This window comes from Scyliorhinus canicula, chromosome 18, assembly GCF_902713615.1.
Source record: "Scyliorhinus canicula chromosome 18, sScyCan1.1, whole genome shotgun sequence".
Taxonomy (NCBI): domain Eukaryota; kingdom Metazoa; phylum Chordata; class Chondrichthyes; order Carcharhiniformes; family Scyliorhinidae; genus Scyliorhinus; species Scyliorhinus canicula.
In genome coordinates, this window is record NC_052163.1 from 35,909,502 (window position 1) to 35,927,935 (window position 18,434).

General features: G+C 45.7%; 1 pseudogene; it reads right to left on the reverse strand.

Moving 5' to 3' along the window:
* LOC119952894 overlaps positions 1-18,434 on the reverse strand; it is a 163,686-nt pseudogene that overhangs the window by 78,438 nt on the left and 66,814 nt on the right.

An 18,434-nucleotide genomic window follows, 5' to 3' on the forward strand; every position in this document is an offset into this window, starting at 1 on the left:
AATTGAACTTGGCCCAGTTGGTGGATCAGATGAAAGATGATTTCCGGATATGCGATGCGCTCCCGTTGTCTCTAGCTGGTAGAGTCCAAACTGAAAATGACGGTCCTCCCGAGATTCCTGTTTGTATTTCAATGTCCCCCATCTTCATTCCGTGGTCTTTTTCAAGCGGGTCAATAAAGTTATAGCAGGCTTTGTATGGGGGGGGGGGGGGGGGGGGGCAAGTCCCCACGAGTGAGGAGGGTAATGCTGGAGCGGAGTCGGGGAGAGCTCGCGTTGCCAAACTTCAGCAGTTATTACTGGGCTGCTAACATAGCCATGATTTAGGAAGTGGCTGGTTGGGGGGGGGGGGGGGGGGGGGGTCGGCATGGGTGCGTATGGAGGTGGCTTCTTGCAAGGGCACAAGTTTGGGGGCGCTGGTCACTGCGCCTCTGCCGTTCCCGCCAGCGTGGTACTCCACCAGCTCCGTGGTGGCGCCGGCCTTGAGAGTCTGCGGCCAATGTGGGAGCATCGGTCTGGTCCCCAATCTGCAATAATCACCGGTTTGCCCTGGGGAAGATGGACGAGGGTTCCGAATATGGCGGAGAGCGGGGATTGAGAGGATGGGGGACTTGTTTATAGAGGGGAGGTTTCCGAATAGGAGGGCACTGGAGGAGAAGTTTGCATTGGCGGGGGGGGGAAAACAAATTTCGATATCTGCAGGTGTGGGACTTTCTGCGTCGCCAGGTACCAGCCTTCCAGCTCCTGCTGCTACGGAGGATTCAGGACAGGGTAGTTTCCAGAGGATAGATAGGTGAGGGGAGCGTTTCTGACATTTATAAGGATCTTATGGATCAGAGGAGACACGGACCGAGGCGCTGAAGCGAAAGTGGAAGGAGGAGCTGGGAGAAGAGATAGAGGAGGGCCTTTGGGCGGACGCGTTGAGTAGAGTCAAGGCGACCGCAACTTGTGCCAGACTCAGCCTGATTCAATTCAACGTCGTTCACCGGGCTCACATGACAGTGGCCCAGATGAGCAGATTCTTTGGGATGGAAGATAGGTGCGCAAAATGTGCGGGAGGACCAGCGAACCATGTCCACATGATCTGGGCATGTCCAAAGCCGAGTGGATTTTGGCAAGGTATTCAAAACAAGGGTGGCATTGAGTCCAGAGGTGGCGATTTTCGGGGTGTCGCAGGATCCGGGAATCCAGGAGGAGAAAGAGGCAGACGTTCTGGCCTTTGCTTCCCTGGTAACCCGGAGGTGAATATTACTAGCATGGAGACCTGCTTATTGGACATGGCTAGCTTTCTCTGTCTGGAGAAAATTAAGTTTGCCTTGAGAGGGTCACTATTAGGATTCGCCCGGAGGTGGCAACGACTCATCTAATTAATGGTGGGACCTATTGGGGAGGGAGATAGTATTTGCACTATGTTTATAGTTTCATGTACATTGTTTATATTGCTGCTGTTACAAAAATTAGTGACCTGGACAACTGACACTTGTTACTTTTTCAACATGGAAGAAAGTTATGAATGAATTACTTTTTAAAGCTTTTATTTTTACTTGACTGTCACTATAGAGTTCATTGGTTCAAGACAGTGTGATGAATGTATGAGTTTCAGATATATTGTATTATATGTATTTGGTGCAGTAAGGTTTGTATATTCACTAGTCTGCTGGCTAGAAACTCCTTTTTGTCCTTAAAACAGAAACAACACAGTGCCATTTAAATCATCTTCTGTAATGCAGTATCTCAAGGAAATTGAATTTGAAGCATAGAGTGATACAGCATAGAAGGAGGCTACTTGGTCCATCATGGCTTTGCAGCTATCCACTTACCTGCTTTCTTCTCCCAAGAACCTTGAAATGCTCTCTCTACAATAATTTATTTATCTAATTCTCTTCACAAGTTATTGTTGACACTGCATCCTTTCAGGCAGAGCATAACGCAAGATGGTTCCTTTGGCAATTATCTTAATTTTGTGTTTTGTTATTTACCTTTTCATCACAGAGAACAACTTTGACGTATGCTCCATCAAACTCTTATAAGTTTGAACATGCCTATCAAATTTCATCGTAATGACCTTTGCTCAATGGAAAATGGCAACAGTTTCTCTAGTTTGTCCACATTACTGGTGTGCTCCATCCCTGGTACCATTTGAGTAAATCACCTTTGCACCCATTTCAAGGCCTTGACATCCTACATAAGGTATGGTGCCAAAATTTGCCACAACACACTGCTGGTACCAAACCAGTGATTGATAAAAGTTTAGCAGAACTTCCTGGCTTTTGTACCCTTTGCCTCTATGAAGGCAAAGAATCTAACATGCATTAACAGCTGCTTATCCTGCTACTTTCAAAGACTTTATCCATATCTAAGCATTTCGGCCATGTCAAATGACACCAGACACTGCATGTATCCTGCATTTCTTCTTCAGTGTCAGGAATTAATGGCAAATTGCAGTTTTCAGAACTTCATAAAATATCAAACTTGCATTATATAGGTCAACCGAAGTATCATGTTTCTGGAAGAAAATTGAAATGTTACCGATTCCTACCTGGACCAAGTAGTGGAGATCGGTTTTGCGTGGCACTTGACTGATGAGGCTGAGGTGGTTGTTGTTCAGCCACGGTGTTGTTGCTGCTTTGATTCACAGGATTGTTTCTATCCCACAGGTTTACGTCTTCTTATAATTGGTCGGGTCTCCCCAAGCTGAGGGTACCATCATCAATCTCTATTTTGCGGCGAATAGATGGAGGGGAAGGCTCCTCCCAGCCAGTGGGTTCACTGTCCTTCTGTTTTGTAGGCAAAGGTCCACCAACCCAACCCGAATTAGATTGTTTAACAGAAGGAGCTGCTCCCCAGCTGCTAACACTATTATCTTGAAGTTTATTTCCCCAGTTCTGTGGTGCACTTGATTTTGAAGGCTCTCCCCAGCCTGTGTTTGGACTTGGCTTGCTGTTGGTATTATTACCCCATCCACTTGACTGTGATCTGGTCGTCTCATTCCAATTAGGTCCAGTACGATTGTTTTCATTATCCCAACTAGATCCATTTTTTTTCCCCTCACTTAAAGGTCCTGCCGCAGAATCAGTCCAATCTCCCCCTCCTCCACCACTTCCTGTTACTCCCACTCCTCCTGATGTCCAGCCTTGGTTGCTTTTCGGTCCTTCACCCCAATTTTGAGACTTGGATTTCTGAGAGTCTGCCCAAGTTTGTGGTTTCTCTTCCTGATTAGAAACCCCACCCCAGGTATGGCCACTTTTGGCAGCAGCAGTAGAATTAGCAGAATCCCCCCAACCCCTTGGCTATTGGCCACTTTGTCTCCCCATCTGTGTTATAGACATGACTGCTGGTGGAGGATTTCCCCACCAGATACTAAAGAGGTATTAGTACTGCTCATGCTGGATCCATCACTCCTCCCCCCAGAGTTTGAAGGCTGGGCAGCAGCTGAACCCCAGGCCTCAGTTCCATTGTCATTTTTTCGTTCAGACCTAGGGGATTTTTGAATTTCCCAGGAAATGTTCTGCCTTACTGGTGTCTGTCCCCATCCAGAATTACACAAGACTCTAGGATCATGATCGGGCTTTGACGTAACACTCTGGACCAGTCCTTGCTGTTCAACCACCCCTTTATCAGTCTTTCGTCGGCTACTACCATGCCTTCCTCCATTTCTTCCGGTGCTTCCTTCATGATGGCTACCGCCACTTTCATTACTCCCCTCACTACCAGTAGTACCTGATTCAGAAGGTTTGGCTAAAGAGTTAATTTGTTCATTACCTTGCTGTGGAATAGGAGTTTGACTGTTAACACAAAGACCCTCCCATCCACATGATCCTTTCCCATTGCCATTTGTTTCATTACTGGAATGCTGGTTAGAGAGTTTGCTCCATTCTCCATTTACACCATTACTAGTGTTCCTGTTGGATGGAGTGTTACCCCAAGCTCCAATGCTAGGGGGACCAGAGTGCAAGCCCCCAATGGTACCAGCCCTTGTCCATGGCAGTACCCTGGGACTGGTAGGGGGACCGGAAGTCCCAAGCATTGCTTCAATATCCTTTTGTACAGCACAATTGGAATTGTTGCTAATGTTTGTTTAGCACTTAATGCAGAATTCACAGTGTCTCCATTCCCCTGACTAAATGCCGTGTTACTGTTGGTGGGTGCAGGATTAGCATGTGGCACTCCCCACACTGAATTGCATGAAGGATTGTTCATTCCATCGCCATTACGTCCACTGAGCTGAGAAACTGCAGATGACTCATTACCACCAGGAAGCTTTTGAAGATGGGATGGGTTTATTGCACCCATGCCTACTGACATTGCCCAGCCTCCTGGTACAGAACGTTAGGCAGTCCATTTGCTTGCATTGCATTGATAGGGTTTGGTGAAGAGTTTATGGGGTTAGTGTTATTTGGTCCATCAGTGTTAAGGTTCTGAGGTTGTATGCTGAAAGACACATTCTGTGAAGTGGACGTTTGTGTATCTGTGCTCTCCTGCTGCAGCAAATTTCCCCAGGTGTTCAATGTACCTGTCGGACCATTATTATGGTTACTATAATTCTGATCAATAGGATTACTTGGATTACAAATATTTGAAGTGCTTCCTCCTCCTACAGTTCCTTGAATTTCTTGCCCAACTACAGGCCAAGCAGCTGGATTGGCATTCGGATTAAGATTCAGGTTAATGCCAGCAGTAGATGTAGAAGTGCCCCAACAGTTTGGATTTACACTTACAATACTATCCATCTTTCCACTTCCACTGGTAGCAGAGCAATGACCTACACCAGGGGCAGACCCTGGGGCAACAGCCCACACCCTGGATGAATTTCCATTTCCACCGTTTGCTCCACCTCCAATGGCACTCTGGTTTGAACTGCTTTGGACAAGTGCTCCATTACCACCATTATTGCAATTTTTGTTTTGTCCATTGAAGTTGCCGGGTGCACTCCCTGTAGCCATGCTACTATTATCTGAGCCACAGTTTGAGGCAGAGTCAGTGTCTGTGCATTCTGAGGCAGTTTCAGTCTCGTTTCCAGAAATGGAAGGCCAAGCCTCTTTGTCACTTCCGTCTATTATCACTTTATCCCAGATGCTGTTTGGTTCACTTCTAAAGGGGAGCTGTCCCCAGTGGGAATTTTCATAATGAGTTCCCAGACCACCGTGGCTGAGATCTGGAAAAGACCAAAGCAAAAGGATAGGACATATCTTGCATCAAATGTTTAAAACAAAGAATCACATGATGAAACTTCAGACAAAAATCTCATTAAAAGCTTATAAACAATTTACAAACTGGGGCTGCAACCATGCATTGATAGAAGTTTAGTTGACAAGCTGAAACCTTACAAACATTGCCAAAAGGAAACAAGCATCTCTGCTGAAGTCCATTATCAACTGGTCATAATTCGATTGCTATATTGACAGTATTTTAAAAGTCAATCGACAAAATGTTTGTTGGACAGTCCAAGCATTTAATGAGCTAGCTAACTCTACATGGGAATGAGGAGTAGGCCACTTGGGTCCTCGAGCTTGCTCTGACATTCAACGAGATCTTAGATGATCTGATTTTCACTTCAACTTCACATTCCCGCCTACCCCTGTAGCCACGTGGGGTGGCCATTTCCCGATTCCAAGGTGGATGCCCGCAAAGAATACAGGGAAAATTGGCCAGCCACAGGAAAACAAGCAGGTGCAAGGTTTCCTGTGTATTAAGATTTGCAGAACCCAGACAGAACCGAAACCAATAGCCATCTACATACTAATGAGCGGTTCCCAGGAACAATTAGAAACATTGAATCAATCGGGACCAAGACAGACTCCCCGGCGCCAGCGGGAGCTAGGACAAAGGCAGGCCAACGGACACATAGGGCCCGCCCAACCATCAGGGAACAGCTCCAGTATTGGAGAAATCGATAGAAACGACTGGGACATGGTCCAATTAATTGGGACCAAGTCCGGGGCCCGCCCAAAAGGGCACAAAACCCCCGGGGACTATAAAGTAGAGTCCCCAAGTTCAGCTTGCTCTCTTGGCAGTTCTCAAAGAACTCTTGACCGTGACTCTCAGCAAGGAGAGACCTGCCTAGCAGCTGCACCAACCAAGTAAGTCTCCAGTCAACGCACGCTACGAGATAGACGCTCCTAGCTACTATTCCATACCAGCTTGAAGCCAGCAGATTCAGAAGCGGACAAAGGCCATTGTTCCTCTGACCTGGTGGGCCATTTGAAAGCTAAGTATAGGCCTTTAGTAGTAGTGATAGTTTAGTAAGTAGAGTTTTATGCATCAGTAGTAATTGACTGTGTGTATAATAAATGTGTTTTGGTTTGAAACTTACTAACTGGTGTGTTGAGTTATTGATCAGCACTTGGCTTTGAACCTTGTGGTGGTATCAGAAAGATACCTGGCGACTGGGCAGCACGGTAGCATTGTGGATAGCACAAATGCTCCACAGCTCCAGGGTCCCAGGTTCGATTCCGGCTTGGGTCACGGTCTGTGCGGAGTCTGCACATCCTCCCCGTGTGTGCGGGGGTTACCTCCGGGTGCTCCGGTTTCCTCCCAAAATCCAAAGATGTGCAGGTTAGGTGGATTGGCCATGATAAATTGCCCTTAGTGTCCAAAATTGCCCTTAGTGTTGGGTGGGGTTACTGGGATAGGGTGGAGGTGTTGACCTTGGGTAGGGTGCTCTTTCCAAGAGTCGGTGCAGACTCGATGGGCCGAATGGCCTCCTTCTGCACTGTAAATTCTATGACTCTAGAGCAAAGGTTATTAAAACAGAGCAATTAAGTAAAAGCAACACTTGGCAACATTTATTGGCGACTCCGCCGGGACTCGACTTAGAAGTGGCCCCCCCCACTCCGAGAACCCAAAATTTGAATTAGAATCCAATTGGGAACAGAAATAACCACAAGTGTTCAAGCAGATCTGATCAATCCTCCAGAATTCGGAAGTGTGTTAATGCATGCGTACTAACAGGGATACAAGGTAAACCTGAGAGATATTGTTGCGAAAAACTGTTGGGAGTTTGTATTCTGGAAATTAGCGAAAGCCGTACCCGTGTTTGCAGCACCGCTTTATTACCCCTTGTTCTAAATTTAAAGAGAACTCAGATAGGAAAAATGGCAATGAAGGCAATGGAACGCCTTATGAACCCGCAGGAATTCGTGGTCGCAGCAACCAGCAGTACAGTAGGACAGTGTCCCGTTTGGGAAGAAGAGATTAGAAAGTACCTCAAAGGGAAGGGATGTCCCCTTTGGAGCGAATTTTGTGCAAATGAGGAAACAGGTCCCGGGAGTATAGGACATACTTGGTGGGAGAACCTGACAGAGATCCACAAGAGGAGCTTGGGAAAAGCTCGCAAGCCGATGGAAATCGTGTCCTGTCTGGCACAATTGCGAGGCACAGAGGAGGTCGTTCGGACGCTCTGTAAAGAGATAGACGCGAGAAATAGGATGAGTAAAGTCAATGTAAGCGACATAGAGAAGGAGAACATAGAGTTAAAAGGGAGGTTGGCAGCAAAGACAGAGAGGTGGGAGATGCCAAGAGGGCACACCAGTCTTGTCTGGCGCACTTAAGCAGCTTCCAGACCCAATACTACAAGGCCTACCAGGACACACAACGTGCAGTCCTGGTAAGACAAGAAACGGAACAACAGGTAGAGGCATTGCAGAAGCAGTGCAGTGATTTAAAGGCAGCCCTACGAGCACTCCATGCTTCCACAACGGAACAAAGGCAGAGCTCGGTAGATCATGCAAAGTGCCGGAAGCAGATTGCAGAATTGCAATCTCTGCTTTCAGTCCAGAATGGATTCCAAAGCACATTTGGATCCCAATTAAATGAGGAAATAGGCCCCGATTGGCAAGAGTTAAATGAAACAGCGCGCAGGTATGTACATGGAACATGTGTGCAAGAGAAGCCCCAGAAAAGAAGAGCACCCCAACCCCCCACAGAGCAGATAGATCACACCCCCATGAATCCAGTAACTACCCACCGCACAGCCGCACCAGAAGACACCGATTTCCTTTATACGACCCCCTTAACCGTGACCCAATTACAGGACGCATGTGAGAAATCTCACCGTTCCTCCCCACTTCAGACCGCTACCAATTCTTTGCAAAGGTTAAGCAGCAGGCAACTATGTACGGCCTGGACGAGCGAGAGCAAGTGAAGCTCTCAGTTTTGAGCCTAGACCCTTCCGTAGTAGCAGCCCTTCCCAACCCACAGAATGTAGGAGGAGGCACCCTAGCAGAGATGCACATAGCGATCCTAGATGCGATCGGCTATAACTGAGGAGACCCAGTAGAAGGCCTGAACAGATGCAGGCAGAAGAAAACAGAACACCCCACAGCATTTGCTGGACGCTTGTGGATCCATTTCACGGCAGTATTCGGAGAATTAACCCGCGCCCATTTGTCCCCAGATAACACAGCCAAATGGACTCGAATCCTGATCTCTCATGCCACAGAGGCAGGACAGAGAGCTTGTGCGAATTATGACCCCTCAGATGAGGCCCACAACGAAAAATGGGTTTTAAAAAGGTTGTCCCGCGCTTGGGAGCAATCCGTGCACAATAATCCCGCGTTTAGGAAACCCGATGAAGAGCAGGCAGGTGCAGATATACATGCAATAAAAGCGCACCAAAACCCCGCATGGGTAAATGAAGGTAGAAACAGCTCACCCCAGAAATCACAGGAGTGTTACAACTGTGGTCAATTAGGACACTTTGCACGAGTGCAATGCCCCACAGAAAGCACAGAGAGCCCAACAGACAGGCACCCTAAATAGGAATAGGACAAAGCCTATTCATAGTGTAAGCGCCCGTTCAGACCAAGGAGACATGAACGGCACAGACTGACTGTGTTCGGGCTCCCCAACTTGGGTCTGCGACACCCTTTGGGATAGGTCCGGCCGACCGGTCGTTGCAGCAAAAGTACGGGGTCAGCCCGTTGAATTTCTTTGGGACACAGGAGGGTCCCGCACCACACTTAATTCCTCCACCATGTTTCAGAAGGACACATGGCCTACTACAGACACCATCACCCTCAGCGGCTTCACAGGCCACTCACAACACGGACACATCACAGCCCCTGTATCCATTCAGATTGGCAATATTACAACCAAACACCCCATAGTTTTAGTCGATCTGCCCCACACAGCAGAACACATTTTGGGAATTGATTTTATGAGCCCCCATTCGATCCAGTAAACAAATGTGTCTGGAGAATGGCAAAGACAGCAAGAGCCCCCGCCACGTTCGCGGTAGGAGATTATGCTAATAGGATCAGCGCAGTCGGCGAATATTGGTTTGACCAGAGTACAATTAGCACAGACAAGCAGGTTAGGGCAGTTCTGCAGGAAAACAGAGCAGCATTTGCATATCATAAACACGACTGTGGCAGTATTGGCTGGCTCGGTTCAGATTACAGGACCTGACCCCAGACCCCAGAAGCAATACGGGTTTCCCTAAGAGGCAGAGGGAGAAATCTCAAAAGTTATCGATAGCTTAGTAGAACAGGGCGTACTAAGGTCAGTAGCCTCCACTAATAATGCCCCGATTTCATAGATTTCATAGAATTTACAGTGCAGAAGGAGGCCATTCGGCACATTGAGTCTGCACCGGCTCCTGAAAAGAGCATCCGACCCAAGGTTAACACCTCCACCCTATCCCCATAACCCAGTAACCCCACCCAACACTAAGGGCAATTTTGGACATTAAGGGCAATTTATCATGGCCAATCCACCTAACCTGCACATCTTTGGACTGTGGGAGGAAACCGGAGCACCTGGAGGAAACCCACGCACACACGGGGAGGATGTGCAGACTCCGCACAGACAGTGACCCAAGCCGGAATCGAACCTGGGACCCTGGAGCTGTGAAGCGATTGTGCTATCCACAATGCTACCATGCTGCCTAGTAGGCCAGTGCAGCATTTGCACATCATAAACATGACTGTGGCAGAATGGCTGGCTCGGTTCAGATTACAGGACCTGACCCCAGAAGCAATGCGGCCAGTAAGAAAACCCGATGGATCATGGCGACTGACCATCGATTATCAGGAACTCAACAAAGTCACCCCAGCAGCAGCCCCCACTGTAGCCACAAGTCCCGAGACCATGCTCAAACAGGGACTCCATTCACGATACTTTACGGTTTTGGACGTCAGCAACGGATTCTGGACCATTCCATTGGCTAAAGCGTGCCAGTATAAATTTGCCTTCACCTTCAAAGGTCAGCAATACACGTGGACATGCCTTCCACAAGGATTCCACAACTCCCCCTCCATTTTCCACCGACAGCTGGCAAATGGTTTAGCTAAATGTTCCTGCCCCGAATGTCTGGTCCAGTACGCAGACGAACCGCTGCTGCAGACAGACACAAAGGCAGAGCACATCTCGCTTCCAGCAGAACTCCTAGGACTCCTGAAAGAAATCGGATGCAAAGTTAACCCCAAAAAGGCCCAAATTTTGGAAGACAAGATGATATATTTGGGAACAATTATCACACATGGTAAACGCGAGATCGAGCATAAATGGATTGACTCGATTGTCAAATTGCCCCTTCCCGAAAATGTCTCAGCCCTCCGGTCTTACTTAGGACTGGTTGGCTGCTGCCGAAACCACATCGACGGTTTTGCCACTAAAGCAGCGCCCCTACCCGACCTTCTAAAGAAAAAAACACCTTGGGAATGGCTTCCGCAGCATACAGATGCCGTGGACGCTTTAAAACGCGCACTCATCGCAGCCCCCGCAGTACAAGTTCCAAACCTACTCTCCCCCTACGCTGTTGAGGTAGCAAGCACAGACCCCACCCTTTCAGCCGTGCTCCTCCAGGAATGGCACGAACAGTTAAGACCCGTGGCATACGCCTCAAGAGTTTTAGATCCTGTGGAGCAGGGATTTTCTGCCTGTGAAAGGCACCTGCTCGCAGTTTTCTGGGCTGTTCAGTATTTTTCGTACATTACAGGACTCAACCCCATCACAATCCTCACAGAACACACCCCAACACAACTTTTATTAGACGGACGACTTCAGGATGGCACAGTCAGCCAGATCCGAGCAGCCTGTTGGACCCTTATTTTACAGGAATGGGACATCACTGTTAAAAGGACTAAAACCCACACTTTCCTTGCCGACAACCTACAGTACCCAGGCACCCCCCATGAATGTGAGATTATCTCGGCACACCACAACACAGGCCCCTTCATCACAAAAACACCTCCCAAGATAGGTAGTTCACCCCAGAGACCTAAAGCAGAGCTAAAGCAGGCTCCAGGCATGGTTATTTTTGGAACCCCCCCGAAAGCGCCCCAGTACACGCAGTGCAGGTCTCACAGACCAATATCCAAGATTTAGAGCAGGCCCAGAAACAAGATGAAAATCTCAGGGAAATCTTAAAGGGAAACTTCCCAGCACCTTCCGACAAATTTAGGAATTCTCGGACCACACATGACGGTGTGATCCTGAAAGACACTCTCTATGTAGTTCCTGAGCAGGACAGGAATCAACTAATTTGTTTGTTCCTTGACAGTCATGGACACCAGGGAATTGAGCCCACTACAGCCCACCTCAGGCAGCTCTGTTGCTGGCCAAATTTAAAAGCAGACATCACCCATTACGTTGAGAACTGCTTGATCTGTGCCCAGGACAATCCGAAGAGATATGCAAAGGAGGCTCAATTTAGCCACACCCACCCCGTTAATGGCCCCTGGACTAACCTCCAGATTGATTTTATAGGATCCTTACCCCCTTGCAGAAATGGATATAAATATGTGTTGATGGTCATCGACACATTTACAAAATGGGTAGAGGCATTCCCATCAAGGACAAATACGGCAAAGACCACAGCCAAAATTCTGACCCACCACACCTTTACGAGATGGGGACTCCCCGCAGCATTGAATCCGACCATAACGTGTCCCATTTTACGGGACACGTTATGAAAAACGTCCTGACAATATTTGGCATTACTCAAAAATTTCACATCGCATACCACCCCCAGTCAAGTGGTATTGTCGAAAGAATGAATCGGACCCTAAAAGCCACCTTCAGAAAAATGGTTCAACAGAACAACAGCACATGGGACTCAGTCATCCCATTTGCTTTCATGTTTTTAAGAAACACGGTTTCCACATCCACAGGATACACCCCCCGCACTCTCATGACCGGACGCCCCATGGAAGGCACAGAATTTTTATTAGGATTGGACTTGACCAGCCCCGAAGTGACGGCCCTCACCCACGAGAACGCTGTGCGACAGCTTGTAGATAATGTTAAAACGGCTCAGCTAGCAGCCGCAGTAAAACTAGGCACCAGAAAGAACAGAGCAAGGCTTGTTTCAACAAGACAGTGCATGCGACTGAGTTTGAAGTCGTACAGCAGGTTATGCTATCCCTTTACAACCCCAGCACATTCCTGTCACCCAAGTACTCAGGTCCGCACTCCATTTCGGACAAAGTAAGCCCTTCCGTGTATAAAATAAAGTACCCCAACGGAAAGACTGCGTGGTTTCATATTAACCAGCTCAAGGCATACGGCTCGCAGTCCAACCATGCACACCACGTCCTGCTCGTCGCAGCAGAAGACCACGCCCCGCCCACAGAAAACGCATTCCTACCCTCCCCCAGCCCATCCACGGACTTGATTCCGCCCCCTGACTTTCGACTCCGCCTCTCCACGCCCACAGACAGCAGCGACAGCAACAGTGACGCAGACGACAGCCACAACACACCTCGCTACCATCCTCCTGCAACAGGCCCCACTCCCAGCGACTCTGAACATGATTCGAGTGATCCTTTCGTGATCACATACCTTAACGCCCCACACCCAGAACCACCGCCCTACGATGACGACCCCAACTCCATTAACACAGAACTAGACACACGTATATGGCACCGCGACAATTCGGTCAGGCTCATCCGGAACGATGAAATGAACCCCACCACGCAGCTTTGGCGACCCTTATCCATACAAGAGTATGGCATCCGGGAAAAGAGGATGACATTGAGTCTGACTCCCACCACACAAATCCCTTTGTGACCCTGTTCGCAACAGATAACCGAGGTGTCCAGATGATGTTTTAAAAAGGAACCGCTAGAGAGAAACGGTGTCCTTTCTGATGGAACCTGCACGATTTTCGTTGCATGTTTGTTTGTTTGTGTTTGTCAAATGTTCTTTGTTTGAATTTAAACAGCCTTCCACAGCCCCACGCCAAATTTGTCCGCAGATACCTATGAGAACTTGACGGCATGCTTATCAGCCGAAACCGCTGAGAACTTGCCAGCACCCAATTCGTAACTGCTCTTCCGATTTGTCGGTAGAGGCACTACTGCAACCCCCACGATGACTACATTCTTGCCCGTTCTTGCCGGTTACCCGGGGAATCCATCCAACTCTTACCCGCTGCAGGTTTGAAATTCTCGTTCTCAATTTGAAACCCATAGTGGCCTCATCTATCTGTAATATCCTACAACATTCCTAAAATTCAGCATGCCTTGAACTCTGGCTTCTATGTACTCCTATTCCCTTCAGTCTGTTATTGGCTGCTGTGCCTTCAACATCTCAACCTCTAGTATTTCTTTGCCCAACTTCTTCCTCTCATTCTGGTCTTATATGTTTCTCCTCAAAATATATCTTTTTGATTTGGCTTTGATTACCATATGTAATATCTTAGTCTTTGCTCAGTATCAATTTTTGCCTGATTATACTTCTGAGGAGTGACTTTGGATGTTTTTCTATATTAGTGGTGTCATTTAAATGCAAGTTGTTGAATGCTTTTCCATCATAAGCCTGACCCTAAACTCAACCAGTGTATGGTCACTGCTGCCAAGGTGCCTTAGACTCTACCATCTTTGAATCATTACTTAGTATCTGGTTCAATAGGGCACTTGTTTGCGTGCAGATCATCCAATATTATGTTCAGAATCAGGTTTTCACTTCTATTTCATCCTTAAATAAATTCCAACAATGCTATTTTGCAGTCACCAAAATAACCACATATGACCTTGACTACACTTCTTTCATTTGACTCAAAGGCTTGATACAATCCATTCTCCAGACCACATCCATCCTCAGTCTTATGCATTATTAATCTTCCCATTCACAACTCGAATCAGATTCTTTATTTCCAATTAGAAACTTTGCTCAAGGCTATTAAGAGTATGGTAATGCTTAAATCTTATGAGCTGCACATTATGTCAAGCAGCAGCCCAAATAAAGGCTGGTAACCTCTCATTTTGTGGGCAATGTATTATGTAAAGCAGCAGCCTAATATTAAGCCAAATATGTCTCAGCACCTCCTACAGTCTGGTTGCAAACCAGTACTGAGAACATCCTGGAAGACAGTTGCCTTTTTAGCAATGTGAGAGAGAAGCAAAGTAAAAGGCACCCTTCACCTCGATTTAGAAAGGCATGAAAAGCAGATTAAGACAAAAAAATGACAGACTTTACGTTTAAAGACAATTCATGACATTGCCTCGTCATATACCTCGTCCCTACAAAAAGATATTAGGAAGGAGTGATTTTTTTTTCAGAAATTGAAAACCTCAACAGAGTGTTCAGTCTCTTCCACCAGGTCAGCTTCCCTTTTGGAATTCTACTGCAATAAATAACGAGTGAAACCAAAGTAATTTATTGGGGGGAAAAAATGAGAAAGACTGTGGGCTGGGCCCACTGACAAACTATATATCACTGTAAGCACTCGGATGAAAAGTGCCAAGACAAAGCGCTGCACTGTTTTGCAAGCATGGAATGCATCTTAAAATATTATGATCATTCTGATATTCAAACACTTAAATGAAATTACATGTTTACACAGACAAGAGTGCTAAAACCAATTACTGAGGCACTGTCACAAGGCAGCAGAGTCTGAACAGCAACACTGCTAATTTACATGACTTCAAGTTGCTTTAAATCTATTCCTCCATGTGGAAATGTAATACAGGATCTTGATGTCTAGAACATGCAAGCCTTGAATAGATATGAAAAGAAAACAGGATTAAACTAAACAGATGTGACTGTTCAAATATTCCAGACTATCAAAAACAATTCTCACTGAAGCAGCCTTAGCAGGGTCATTTTTTCAGTGCTCTAAACTATTCCCAGAGGTTAAGTGCAAGCTCTCTCCAAAACAAAGCAGAACATTCCAAGAATGGAAAAAACACAGCCGTTCCTCAAGAGAAACAGACACTGCACCAGTTCAGTAAACTATGTCATGAAAGTGGGGAGAAATGAAAATTAACTCCTTTAACTGCTCCATCGTGACATACAGAAACAAAAGTGTTATTTTAAACAATTTCCATGTAGCAACAAGAGGATGGGCAGTGAGTGTGGTGTGGAGGGAGTGGTTAAATATCTTTCTGCCCCGCCATCTTATCTCAACTGAAATCTGATGCAGGAAAGCTACCCTGGTCCATGGGAGTTGGGATCCCCAAATCATGATTCAAATATATGTCATTGGGACATGCCATCATAACTACAAGAATCAGATGCCCTTAAGGCTCTAAAACCATCAGCAAAATTTGATGGCAGTCAGCTAGAAGAGCCTCAGGTAGTTGTGCTTTAAAATAATGCTAAGGTTTCTGGTAGTCCAGGAGGACCAGGAGTAATCCACTGGGTTCAACAAGGAAATCTTGGGACGTATTCCCATCCCTGGGCTTTCCCTTTCTCAGACTATAATTGACCCAGACTTCTGCTCATTCTCACCTACCATTCGAGGGCCCAAAGGATTCCTTTCTTTCCTCTTCCCACTATTTTAATTTTCCTCTACGATTTAATTTCCTCTCTCAATGGCAGAATACTGATCTAAGCTTTCCGGCACGACACAAGTGGTTATATGAAGTGCACACAAAGACAGTGGATGGAATTTTCAGTTGGCAGGATTTTCTGCTCCCTACGAAGTCAATGGACTTTTGAATGGCTCTCTGCATTTTCCAGCCCCACCCCCTCCACAATGGGGCCATAAAATTCAGCCCAGTGAGTATTAAAAGGCAATTCAACTGTTGGGGAGATTATTCACAAGGTTCACTCGTTACCTCCACACATGCAACTGTATTCCAGTGTAGGGCATTGGAATAATGATCAATGGCAACCACAATTTTTTTTTCTATTGCCCAAGGACGCCAAAATCAATTGCAGTGCAATAGCAGCAACCGGTTAACGAAGCACAAACTAGGGACTGTGCCTATGACCTTGCGCTTTATATAGATCAGTATCAAAGGACATTTTGCATCAAGCCATGCTTTTCTGTCATAGAATAGAATCAAAATATTCAGTTTCATAAATATTTACAGAGAAAGTTGAAAAAACAATTTAAAATATATTCCTAATTGCATGTTTTAAGAAAATTATAGCTTTTGCTCTATTATTCAGCATTTTATGCAGATCATAAAAAAATCCACAGCTTTATTAGCATGACGACTAATCAGAAATTTATCAAACTTTGTTATTAAAAAGTAATTATTTTATAAAGAAACACAATGACTTAACACTATTCATACTAAACTTAAACGGCAATGACACCACGTACATAGGATTATATATTTTTTCATTAGTCCACTCTATATAATAAAGTATCAAACCTGTATATCATTTAGCTGCTTTAGTTAGTTTAAAAAAATGCATTTTTGTCTGATACTAAAAGGGACAGAGAGGTTGACTGACTAGTCTTATCTGCACATTGACAATTGAACCTTTTTGTGAAGCAATAAGCAATTTTCAAAAATGAAGCACAATTTAAGCAAAACATTTGTGAATTTACATTTTATTACTGTGTTTATGCAAGATATAGTATCCCATTAACAAACAACTCAGTGTTAAGACGCCATTTTCTCCGTTTTAACAGCTAGCTACTCCAGATTGTATGCAGCAGCTTTCTAATGTAATGCCACACATTCAGAGAACAAAGCAGCAATTATTTGGCATTTTTCTGCTCTACAGGGGACTGCTGTGAAAAATACCTGACTGAAGGTGACGCCCAACCATCCTAGGAATCGCTACATTTTGTGCAAAGTTGCCTTCATGTCTGCACCTACGCTCGTCTGTGCTCTCTGTTTCAATATGTCGTCTGTGTACTGTTTAAGCCTCATCCTGTCTACATGCCAGGAAAATACTGTGTAGTGTACGCTGCTGACAACCTGCACTAGCTCAGCCCTCCCCTGCTTGGAAATGCCCTTCTGAGATGGGATTCAATATTAAGATATCAGCGGCAAAGAATCTAGCTTGATTATCTAATTACTGATGACATTAAACCCATCTTCCTTTCTTTAAATTCTTCAACTGTCACAAAACATTTTCTTCTGGCAATGCAATTAGCACTAGATGGTTTTTTGAAAGTCAGCCAAAAAACAACCGCATTCATTGGTTGGCTGCATGCAAATAAGCTTCTGCTTTATGCCATTTAAAAACATCAGGCATCGTTTGGCATTCTGTTACAGCTCTTATGTTCAATACAAAACATAATACATACATGGGCTTTATGCCAGTTTCAAACTTTACAGTCTAATTTCGTCCACATTGGAACGAAGCATTAAAAAAAAACATTAATCATGAAGTTGATTGTTTGAAAATCGCAGTTTAAAAAAAGCACGTTCACTGTAAAACACGTAATGTCCGCTACATTTAGTGCTTGCTAAAACACGCCCACATGAATATTTTGAAGTCCCTGAATGGAAAGGCACGCTTTGTGGTTTAGCTACAGCTTGTCAACATACGACTACGTCCATGCAGGATAGTATGAAAATAGTTCGGCGAACAAACTGTCTTCATTGTTTGTCGGACTGTAAATTATAACCGAGTCTGCAAGGCAGACCGAGGAAGGAATTTTCATCTTATTGTAGACTTGCCAAGGTGAGCCGAAAGTCATGGAAAGCTGCCTATCCTTAACGGCATTGAGCACAGACTTGCAACGTGGTTGCTAGGCCACAGCCCTTGTTATCCAGATTGCAGTGTAAACTAAGCCTGAAGCTTTAAACACCATCAGGTTCTGCAGAATTAGGAGTAGTTCACAGCTGCGACATCAATCAGCAGTGTAGAAGAAACGGAAAACAATTCATGCATTTAAAACACAAGCAGCACATCTGAACAAATAGAAAACATTAAGAAGCCTTTAATTTGTGGACTAATTTCTATTGTTTTGGAATTTGCAGAGTCAATGATGGTACAATAACTACATTGGATTGTCATTCACTTGCACAATAATGCAGACCAAAATGTTCCACACAATGGAAACTTCCATTTGTACATCTTTTAACATAGTGAAAGTAGCAAGGCACTTCAAACAAGCATTAGTGGACAAGAACGGACAGTCAAACAAGGAGATATTAGTTCAGGTGATTAAAAGCTTGGTCAGAAATGGGTTTTAAGGGGTGTCTTAAAGGATGGGGGGGGGGGGGGGGCGGGGAGGGAAGAGATTTGGGGAGGAATTCCTAGGCATGGAGCCCAAATGACTAATGGGGTGAAGGAATTGG